The sequence below is a fragment of the Lagenorhynchus albirostris genome, chromosome 15 (genome assembly GCF_949774975.1).
Source record: "Lagenorhynchus albirostris chromosome 15, mLagAlb1.1, whole genome shotgun sequence".
NCBI classification, from domain to species: domain Eukaryota; kingdom Metazoa; phylum Chordata; class Mammalia; order Artiodactyla; family Delphinidae; genus Lagenorhynchus; species Lagenorhynchus albirostris.
The window spans coordinates 16282700-16293560 of NC_083109.1; the positions used below are offsets into that span (position 1 = coordinate 16282700).

The following is a 10861-nucleotide window of genomic DNA, read 5'->3' on the forward strand; positions in this document are numbered from 1 at the left end:
TGGTTAACTGAGGCCCGTCCCCCAGCAGAGGCAGGGACCTAGAGTGTGGATTTGAGAGATCATCTCTTCCCAGTACACAACACACACACACACACACACACACACATACACCCCCTCATTAGCTCAACATTCGCAGAGCACCGGATCTCTGTCAGGTGAGCACTGGGGGCTTCATTCATTCATTCATTCACTAACACATCATTAATTTAAGCACAGTTTACTGAGCACCTGCTCGCTGGGATCTAAGGATTCAGCAGGGACTCACTCCTGCCCTAAGAAAGGGGGTGAACATGAGAGTAAACCTTTAACTTACAGCTCATTATGTGAAAGTCTTGCAGTTTAAAGGTCAAGCAAAACCGTTCTTGACTCCATCCCCCCAGACCCCCGCAGGTCTAGACTGAGGCTACCTGGCATGGCCGGGTCCTCTTCTCTCTGTCCTCCAATTCTCTCTTGCTCTCACCCTCTACTTGCCCACCCCCCATCCCCGCCCTCAGTCCTCTCTTCCTGATACCCTGCTGTCAGTCAGTTGGTTCCATTAATTGGTTTTCTCCCTGTGATGGAGCTCAGGGGCTGGGTAAGATCCGGGGGGGAAAGGAAGTGGGCTGGGCTGGGGTGAAGGAAAAAGGCCCTGGTTGGTCTCAGGGTGAAATATCTACAAGGCAAATAAAATCTTTCTCCTGCCGGGACCAGCCTTTACACTATAATTCCTGTGCTTGGTGATGCTAACAGAGTTTCTGCCTCTTGCCCTCCCCCACTCCACCAGAGACCCCCTCCCTTGATCCTAGCTTAGTGTGGGCTGGAGGTTCCTACTCAGTCCCAGAGGAGAAGGAGAAGGAATCCTTGTCCTGTCACCGGGTAAATAGCCAATGACAATATTAGCCTGGTAGGTGCTGGCGTGCGGGTTGATGCTGAGCTAGGCAGGGTCCATGTCTCATAGGGGATCTGGGAATGATTGCGGTGGGGACTGCCAACTTCCTGACCTGAAGGATGGAGAGGGGCGAGCCAGATGGCAGTGGGGGAGGAGGAAGAAAGAGAAGAGTGTCCCAGGTAAAGGGAACAGGCAGAGACAGCAAATAGGCAGAGGCAGCATCCAGCGGGGGGCCTTGCAAGGGCCAGGGGAGGCCTCCGGGACTTGTATCTGGTCCCACTGAGTCAGAGCCAAGGGCCAAGGCTGCCCTGGGGGCTTGGGGAGGCGGGGCTAGTGGTGGTGATGGAGATATTGCCCCAGAGAGCATCAGGCCTGAGGCTTGAACCCTGCCTGGAGCCTGGCTGAGCCTCAGCCTCCCTGCCCTTCTCCCCGCTCCCTTCTTCCCTCGCCTGACCCTCTTGCCGTATCTTTGCAGAGCCAGGAGTTCCTGCTGAGAACGCGTGGACCCATCTTTTTGCAGTGCCCCGCAGGGCAGCCGAGGAGGACTGGACTCTGGACCTGGATGCCGGGGGTCCAGCTCGCATCCACACCACAGACATTTAAGGAGGTTTCCCGTGGCGCCCATGCCCGACGCAGGCGGTGCCCAGAGGGAGAGAAAGTGCCGGGCACCCTCCGGGAGCTCTCTGCCCAGTGGCAGGGAAAGCCCTGAAGGCAGAACCTTGGTCTTGAGCACCCTGATCTGCTCCGTCCCCCATCCTCATCCATTCCCTCGCCTCACCCCTGGGTCACCCCCTCCCCGGGCGTTTCTGTGTTTTGGGAGAAGTCACCAAACCAGGATGCTAAAATCCCAGTCGCCTTCTTTCTACCCTCCCTTGCTTTCTTTTATCCTCTGGCTGCTGGGCTGAAGCCTCTCGGGCAAGTGGAGGGAGTGACAAGATCCTTGCGGTGGGCCAGCGAGGGAGACGCTCCGACAGCCCAGTGGCCCTTCCCATTGCAGTCCGGACCCCGCCCACACTCTGTCCCTTGCTTACAGATGTTCTGGGTGACAGTAGAGGAAATGGACATGTTCCATTTGAATATCCCAGGATACAGTGCTTCTGTCTCCTCCCACTGGTCCATTTAGCTTCCCTCTGGACCAGTAGAAGAGGGAGAGACGGGAGGAATTGGGGCCTTTGGCTGGGAAGCCACTGAGCAGGTGGCCAGGGGGTGGGGGTGGGGAGAAGGGCTAAGGGGTGGTGAGGATGGCCCTGTCTCTGAGTGCACCTGAGCCTGGGGCTGGCATTGCATGTGGGGCTTCCAGGATGCTGAGGGGGGAGAAGGGGTCGCCCTGCAGGAGCCGTGGGGCTGGTGCAAAGCTCCGGGGATGCCCCGTGAGTTGATTTGTCCGCTTCCGCTCCCAGGGGCCACCGCAGGCTCGGGGAAGCGTGAGCATGGAAGCCCAGGCAGATTTCACTGGGGCTGACTCTTGGGCAGGTGTTTGTCAGCCAGCGTTTCCCAGGGAGAGGGGAGCAAGTCTGGGCCTCCCACTGGGCACAGTCTGTGATAATAAGCCCCTCGGCTTGCTTGGCAGAAGATGGTATTTGCATGTAGCCCCTTAACAGATGTTTTGTACCACGCTGATCCTTCTGGGCCTTGGTGTTGGCTGCAGCTGGGGGGAGGCTGAGGGCTGTGGCCTCTGCCCCGGGGAGGATGGAGGGCAGGTCTTCCAGGCCCCTCCAAGCTGAGCCGGGGGAAAGGATGCGGCCACGGCACCTAAGCAGAGCTGGAGGGGGCAGCTGCTCGTCTCTGTTTGTCTGCTCCCTGGGGGCTGGGGCGTTGTGGTCTGGCCTCTCCGGGGCAGCTCTTTGACCTGGAGTTTGCTTCTGATGGGGTCGGCTTTCCCCTCCTCCCTCAATACTTGGGAACCTTCCCTCCAGCTTCACACTTGCTGTTTCAAGCACCGCTGGGGTCTCGAGGCGTGGTTGGAACCTTGGACTGCATTTCCGCGGAGAGGAGCCCGTGGGTTCTCCCATCCTCCAAGGGCTCTGCCTCTGTGTGTGGGCTTTTCTGGACAGCTAGGGAATGAGGGGGGTGGGCTGGGGGCACTGCTCAGGGCTGACGGCCTCCAGGCCTCGGCTCTGAGGTCACTGTCGAGGGTTTCTGGTCTGGCTCGGGGCCAGGGATAAGCCTTTGGCTGCCAGAGCTCCCTCCCGGGGCCTTGTTTGGGGGCTGGTGTTTGGGGTGAGGGTTCAGGAAGCTGCCGTCTGTGCCATAATAAACTTGCATCTGCTCACAGGCTCTGGCTGGGCTGCAGTGTCTGCTTGTGGGCTCAGGACGAGGGACTGGCTGAAGGAGAAGAGAGGCCCGGGACCCTGGGTCATGCTGGTCCAGGCCCTGTCTCTCTCTTACAGTTCCCATAATACCTCCTGAGGGGTGGCTGAAGGGCTTCAGTTCTGGAGGGATGCCCCAAAGGCCACAAACCTTCTAAGGCAGACCCTGGGTTTCTAAAGCAGACTTCCAGAAGATTCCCTAAGCAGCATATAGTAGAATAAAGAGCCTGCCTTTTTTTTTTTTTTTAAATCTTTGGCCGCACTGTGTGGCATGAGGGATCTTGGTTTCCAGACCAGGGATCGAACCCATGCCCCCTGCATTGGGAATGTGGAGTCTTAACCACTGGACTGCCAGGGAAGTCCCCAAAGAGCCTGCCTTTTGAGATTGGCCTCCCTGGGCTCTAGTCCTGCTCAGCGTACTTATTTCACTTCTCTGAGCCTCAGTTTCCTCATCTATAACATGGGGAAAATAATAATACTACCTCCTGGGGTTGTAGCGAGGATAATGTTAAATGTTGAAGCTTATGTAAAGCCCAGCTGTTGAGAGCAGTGAGAAGTGCAGACTTTCCATTTTGGGATCCTTATTGCTTTTGCACGAAAGTGCTGTCATCAGTCCTCTCACAAGCCTTTTGCATTTTGATAGAGACCCCAGAAGCCCCAAGGGGGTGGAGATGATTCACGCCCCCGTCAGAGAGTCACAGAATGTCTCAGTCAGAGGGGGGACCCAGAGACCATCTTCATACTCTACAGAGGCTCAGAGAGGAGAAGAGACTTGCCCAAGGTCACACAGCAAGTCAAGGGCAGGAAAGCAGTTATCTTGTTTGTGGATAAGTATTAAGGTTCTCTCAAGGCCAGGAGCCCCCAGTGAGATGGTTGGAGGGGAGGGTCCCTCGCCCATCAACTGGCTTGAGTGCAGGCAGGTCCCGGGGTGCTGTGGCCATCAGGAGCCCTGGCTTTCTGCCAGGGCTTTCTGCGTGCCAGTCAGCCCCTCTTTCTGGGTGTCAGCTTCCTCTTTTGCCAAGGAGACCATCGTTCCTGCCCTGTTGCCTTCTTCACAGGCAGTGCAGTTGTAAGAATCAAATGAGGTAGATTATGGGTGGTAAAGAGATTGTCAAACCCTGGAATAATCCAGGGATCCCCAGGAAGAAGGATGGGTTTGGAGGGACTACGGGAGGGATGGAGGGAGTGGGAGTGAGTGGTAATCTGCAGAGGTTTGGGTAAAATCCACCAAGAGAAGGGGTGTGGGGTAGGGTGGCAGGGCAAGTGGGCAGCCAGCCCAGTTGACTAGTCTGTAGACTGGATGTGTGTGTGTGTAAAGTGGGAGTGTGGGGTGGAGAGCAGGAGGACGGCTGCATTAGAATCACCTGGAATGGTTTGGCAAGAAAGCTCATTCCCGAGCCCCACTCTGGAACTTCCGAGTCAGGTAAGGTTGGTCGGAGTCGGGCGCCCCCTGGTGGCGAAGCACAGCTTACAGCCTGGCTGGTTCCTTTTTCAGCCTTGGCCACTGGCAGCTCTAGAAGTTTGTCCTGTCCTCTGCCAGGTCCAGGATCCGGTTAAGGTGTCTTGTGCCATAGGGGAACTTAAAACCACCTTGTGGGCATTGCCAGGGTCTGTGATCACTGACCACTGCCTTGGGGTCTTGGCAGGACTCTTCCAGGGCAGAAAAAGGGAGGGGGCCTGGGAGCTGTGGGATTCAGATTAGGGATTTGTGGCAAGATGGGAATTTCCTTTTTTTTTTAAGATGGGAATTTTCATAATTTCTGATGAACGCACAAAGGATCCGGCTGCGCTGGGAGAGATGCAGGTTCAGACTACGACCTATGGAGGCCTCAAGCCTGAAAAAGTTATATGGAGGACCCTCAAATAAGTAGCTCAAAATAAAAGCAATACCAAAACTGTAAAACACAAAACTTGCATGTATGCGGAAATTAGAATAGCTCTTCCTTTTTTGTCCAAACTTCTGACTGTGTTTATGGAGGCTGAATTTCTCCCTCCCTCCCTCTCTCTCCAGTCCACCCAGGGAGGGAAACCCCACATTCAACGGAGTCAGGCAGCTGTGGGTCAGGCCCTGTGCTGTGCCCTTCACTTACTCTATCCAGTGACAGAACAGCTGTGTGATTTAGTGCAATAACTCTAAAGTTAGGCTGCTGGTCTGAATCCTGGCCCCATCCCTTGACATCTCAAATCTTCTTGACTTCCTTTTCCAAGATGGTGGTTATGCTACCACCTGCCTCTTAAGATTAAAACTATGAATGAAGCCCCGAGAACAGTGCCCAGCATGGGCTGAGCACATGATAAATGTACCCTTATTCAATTTTCACAACGACTCCACGATGTAGATATGTCTCTCCATTTTACAGATGAGGAAACTGAGGCTTGGAGAGATGGAGTTACTGGTTCAGGGTATCGCAGGTGGGGAAGGGCAGAGGCTGTGCTCTTTCCACAGAACTGCACTGCTTCCCACAGCAAAGGAGTGAGCTTCCCGTCACTGTGGATAAGCCAGCTAAGAGCAGATGGCTACCGCACAGGGATATGGCCGAGGGGATTCATATATTGGAAATGGCTGGGTGAGATAATTCACAGTTTCTTGAGAGAGCTAGGGCACAGAAGGAAAGGTTCCCTTAAGAAGCTCGAGGAAACGACTTCCAAGGTGGCAGAGGTGGAAGGTCTAAGCGATCAGCTAATCTGGCGCCCTCACTTGTCATAGGGGAAAACAGGCTGGAGAGAGGCCGGTGACTTGCCAGGACCATACAGCAGGTCAGTGACAGACCAGGACCCCTTGCTCACAGGCTGACTGTAGGTGGGACCCTCCTGCCAGGAGAGCACATGCCAGGCTCCTCCATGTGTCAGGTCATTTACCTGCCCACTTTTTAGCGATCTTTTAGAGATATTCATGCCCTAGGGCCGTGGGGTCAGCAGAGGGTACCATCCTGAGCTTTGTTTCCCACTCTCTCTATGAACCCAGCATTGCCATAGTAACCACTCTCTGGGGATGAGTTTGTTGATCACGTGAGGGAAGCCATGGTATTCATTATTTTCATTTTACAGATGAGCAAATGGTGGCTCAGAGTGGTGAAGCGACTTGCCCCTGGACACACAGGGCCAAAGGTGGGACTGGACCCCGAGTAGGCTGACTCTAAACCCGGGCTCTTCACCACCTTACACTTCACTGCCTTTCCATGATTGTGAGTGTGTAACAAGGCTGGGAGACAGAACAACGGGGGCTGGACAATGGGGGGGAGGAGGAGGGGTGACTTGGAAGCAGGGCATGTGAACTGAGAGGAAGTGGTCCTGGAAAGGGGCTGGTGGGTCTGGGAACTAGAGCTGAAAGTGGCAACTCGAGAGGATGTGGGACTTCCATGAGGCAATTAAAACCGTTGGAGACCTAGCCTTGATTGGGAGAGAGAGGAACTTACAGGGGACGGCACATGGGGACCAAACAGATGGGCCAGTCAGCCCGGCCCTTGGGAAGCAGAGGTCCGCTCTGGCAGTAACGGGGGCCTTTGCCTCTGGCCCTCTCGGGGCTTCTGGACCCCCTTTGCAGAGGAGTTGGATTGGAATCAATGACTAAAATAATCCAAACCAAGTTACTTAGCAACTGGCTTTGATTTCTTGATGCATAAAGGCTTTATGGTGCCTGACTTTTTAAAATAAGGGTTTCATGATCAGATGTAATGATATTGAAAAGTCCATGTCACATAGAGATGCAATAGGGAGCTTCTAGCAAATCCAACAGGAGAATCACAGCACAGACCTTTGAGTTTTGGAGCAAAGTCATGCCTTCTTCCCCAGAGAAAAATATCAGGACTTGCTGTTGGGTCCTGTTAGAGACGAAATGCCTGGCTCTCAGGCCGCCAAGCCAGACATCTGGGCAAGTACGGTTGCAATCCATCATCAGGGGGAGCTAGCACGTACAAGGCCAGGCTCAAGTTGGTCCTCGAGGTGTAAGTTACATGAGCAGAAGTGTAGACTCCTGGGGCTCTTGCTTCTGTGGCTTTGCTGCCTGTCCGTCACTGCACAGGATGGTCTCAAGAAGAGTTCCAGCTGACTGAAGAAGAAAAAACTTGAATCCGTTTGCCGAGAGGGATAATTCCAGGAGGCCTGGAATTAGCCTGTTGTTTTGCTGAAGCAAGAGATGGACCTGCAGAGGGCTGACCCCTGCTCAAGGCATGAAATGGACTGATTAACTGTGACGCTTTATAACCATGGGTTCAAGGTGAGCTCGGGAGCAGTTTATAACAGCTTGTCAGCATGGTTTATTGATAACAGTTAGACTGATGATTTGCACCTGGTCTCCGTGAGGCCCCTAGAAGGCTCTGCTACAGGGGCTGGTTACATAGCAAGAATGTGTCCATGTGACCAGCAGGGTCCAAGACTCTATCTTAGGCTCCCTGATCCAGGAGAGAAAGCACAGCTAGTAGGACCCTGCAGAGGGGAGGATGGTTGGAGCTCACAAACAGCCTTTGGGACCTGGTTACGAGGCAGTCTTTGTCTGTGATGACTCTCTGTACTGTAGGGCAGTTGCTATATTGAATTCTTTTCTTGCAATAAACCTTAGATTATAGGTATTGTCATCTGGGGTCCTGTGAGTTTTCTTTAGCAATCGAACCCTAACTGCCACCATTAGTGCAACCTGGTTTGCAGGTTGTATTCATTTTCTATTGCTGCGTAACAAATTACCCCAGACACAGGGGCTGAAAACAACCACCTGTTTCTCATCTCAGTCTCTGTGGCTCAGGGGTCTGGCCCATTTTAACTGGGTCCTCTGCTCAAGGGCTCACGCGTCTGAAATCATGGTGTTGGCTAGCTGCGTCCCCATCTGGAGGCTCAGCTAGAGAAAGATCTGCTTCCAAGCTCCGTTGGGTTGTTGGCAGAATTCATTTTTGTGGGTGTAGGACTGAGGTCCCCGTTTCTGACTACCTCTTAGCCAGGGACCTCTCTTAGCAACGAGACCTCATTAGTGCTTCTTGGCCATGCGGCACCTCCTCTGAGAACAGAACAGATTACTTCCTTCAAGGTCAGCTTCGTCAGCGTGAGCTGTTACCCTGTTCTTATTTCGCCCCCTGGCAGCGGGACAGGGTGCTCAGGGCGGTGGAGGCCCCTCTTCCCAGGTTTCCAGACAGAAGGGGCTTTTAAGGAGGTGTGGGCAGGATATGGGAAGATGGGCAAGGCTGACGTGTGGGGAGCTGGGGTGAGGGAGACCCTGTAGTCTGAGCCCAGGCATGGCCTCGGGTCTCCCATCTTGGGGCAGGGGAGGGGGGAGCTGGAGGGCAGTTTTCTCAGCCTAGGCTCTTCCTTCCCTCCTGGCCTCCGAGAAGGAAGGAAGTCCCCTCTCTAGGCAGAACACCGAGTGGGGCAGAGGGTGGGTGTGGAGTGAGGGGTCTGGCTGGAGATAACGACCACACAGAGTGTCTCCCAGGCCCCTCCAGCCTGGGAGGAAAGCAGCTGATACACTCATCGTCACCTGTGCATTTGACACGAACAGTTATCCTTCCAGGGGAGTTTTCACTGGAAAAGAGAAGCCTGGATAGAGCAATGCATGATCCGAAGGAATATTTTACTCTAGAAAAATGTCAGTTATCCACAGGGGAGCTGCTTTTTGGCCAGGTGCTCCAAGCCAAAGCAACCCCTCCTCACCCCCACCCAAAAGAAGAAAAAATAAATAATCATACACCTGTTTCCCTGCTCACACGAGGAAGGATTTTAGCAATGTGGGGCGCTAGGATCATAGCCATCACTTATTAAGAGCTATTCATATCACTTGCATGCCAATGATATTATATTGTCTCATTAAGCTGTCAGAGCCACTCCATGGGATCGTAATTGTTGGGAGCAGGAGATGCAGGGTAAGGGTGGAGGTGAATGACCCATGTTACCTACTTGTATCTGGCAGAACTGGATTCAAACTCACTGTCTATTTGACACTAAAGCCCACCTTGGCTACTACCCATGCTGTTAGGCCTGCTACACTGCACTGCAGTTCTTGAAAATGACCACCAGGGGACGCCACCACTCCACACATGAATGCTCTCATGAATGTGCTCAAGAGAAGGCTGCTTTTATTAAGAAAATTCATCACCCCTGGACTTCCCTGGTGGAGCAGTAGTTAAGAATCCGCCTGCCAATGCCAGGGAACACGGGTTCGAGCCCTGGTCCGGGAAGATCCCACATGCCATGGAGCAACTAAGCCTGTGTGCCGCAACTACTGAGCACGTGTGCTGCAACTACTGAAGCCTGCACAGCTAGAGCCTGTGCTCGGCAACAAGAGAAGCCACCACAACGAGAAGCCCGTGCACCACAGTGAAGAGTAGCCCCCACTCGCCTCAACTAGAGAAAGTCCACGTGCAGCAACGAAGACCCAACGCAGTCAAAAATAAATAAAATTTTAAAAAATTTCATCATCACCATTGCTATTCTCTAATTCACCATAATAATAAAATCTACTATAAATTAAGCACTTACCGTATGCCAGGCCCTGCACAAGTACTTTACATGCCTTATTTCATACATTCCTCACAACAGCTCTGTGTTTTCAAAGGCCATTGTGTTTTGCAGATTAGAAGCTAAGATTTAAACCTAGGTCTGTCCGTCTGTCTTCAACACCCATACTCTTAACCATACCCTCAATGGAAGGCACAAACTGGATGCGTGGAGGGTGCATTTGGCTGGCAAACTTGTCTTGTTTGGGCCAGCTTGGTGTTTTAAAACACATTGAATTTAAATGCTTTAAAACACATTGAATTTAAATGCTTTTTGGCAGGACACCAGTCTCCGCTTAGCCACGGTCCTCACCATACCCTGTCAAACTGTCGTTTCTTTCCTTTTTTGGTCTTATCTGCCCAACTCTGACACCATTTGAATTTGCAACTTCATTTATGCCAATGACAGTGTGTTGACTCCCTTTATTCTAATAACATTTTGTGGACTGAAAAAAAAAAAAAACTCCTGGGGGAGCTTGGAGGTTTAGGAAGGCAGAGATGACAAATGGTTGTGGCCCAGTGTCATTCCAGAGACATGGGAGGCAGCCCTGTCTTGCAGTGCTGTCCCCTGACATGTTAGTAAATGGGTCCTGTTAGAGTAATTGCATGCACCAAAAGGGTCCTGTTTGAGTAATTGCAGTGTGCATGCACCACGTCGGATGTGTGGGTTTCCTGTGACAGACGACGGTGAGCTGGAGGTGGATGTGACGCATCTGGACTTCACAGCATCCTCCCAAGGCGGGCGATCAGAGTGATCAGCTACTTCATGGACCCATGCAGAATTTTTCCCGATTTGTGTGTCTTTTCTGATTTCCTTTTGCTTGGCCCATGAACCGGTAGTTGGACTTAACCAGCACTGTGGGGTTACTAATTAACATCAACCACCTCGTCTGTTAAGGAGTGAGTTGTGTCTCCCCTAAAATTTATGTGTTGAAGTCCTACCCTCCAGTACCTAAGAATGTGACTGTATTTAGAGACAGGGCCTTTAAAGAGGCGATTAAGTTAAAATGAGGCCATTAGGGTGGGTCCTCAGCCAATTTGTCTGGTGTCCTTATAAGAAGAGGAAATCTGGACATACAGGAGGGGGCACACGAGGAACTCTTGCACACAGAGGAAAGACCATGTAAGGACACGGAGAGAAGGTGGCCATCTGCAAGCCAAGGAGAGAAGACTCAGAAGAAACCAATCCTGCCGACACTTTGACC

At 52.6% G+C, this 10861-nt stretch overlaps 1 protein-coding gene across 1 annotated transcript in view; it reads left to right on the forward strand.

Moving 5' to 3' along the window:
* The window catches only part of JPH2 (junctophilin 2), a 61308-nt gene extending 58165 nt beyond the window's left edge, over window positions 1-3143 (forward strand). The window contains exon 6 of the mRNA XM_060124657.1: window positions 1344-3143. The gene's annotated coding sequence lies outside the window, so the exon portion shown is untranslated. The remainder of the gene's footprint in view (window positions 1-1343) is intronic.
* Window positions 3144-10861: the final 7718 nt, after the last annotated feature.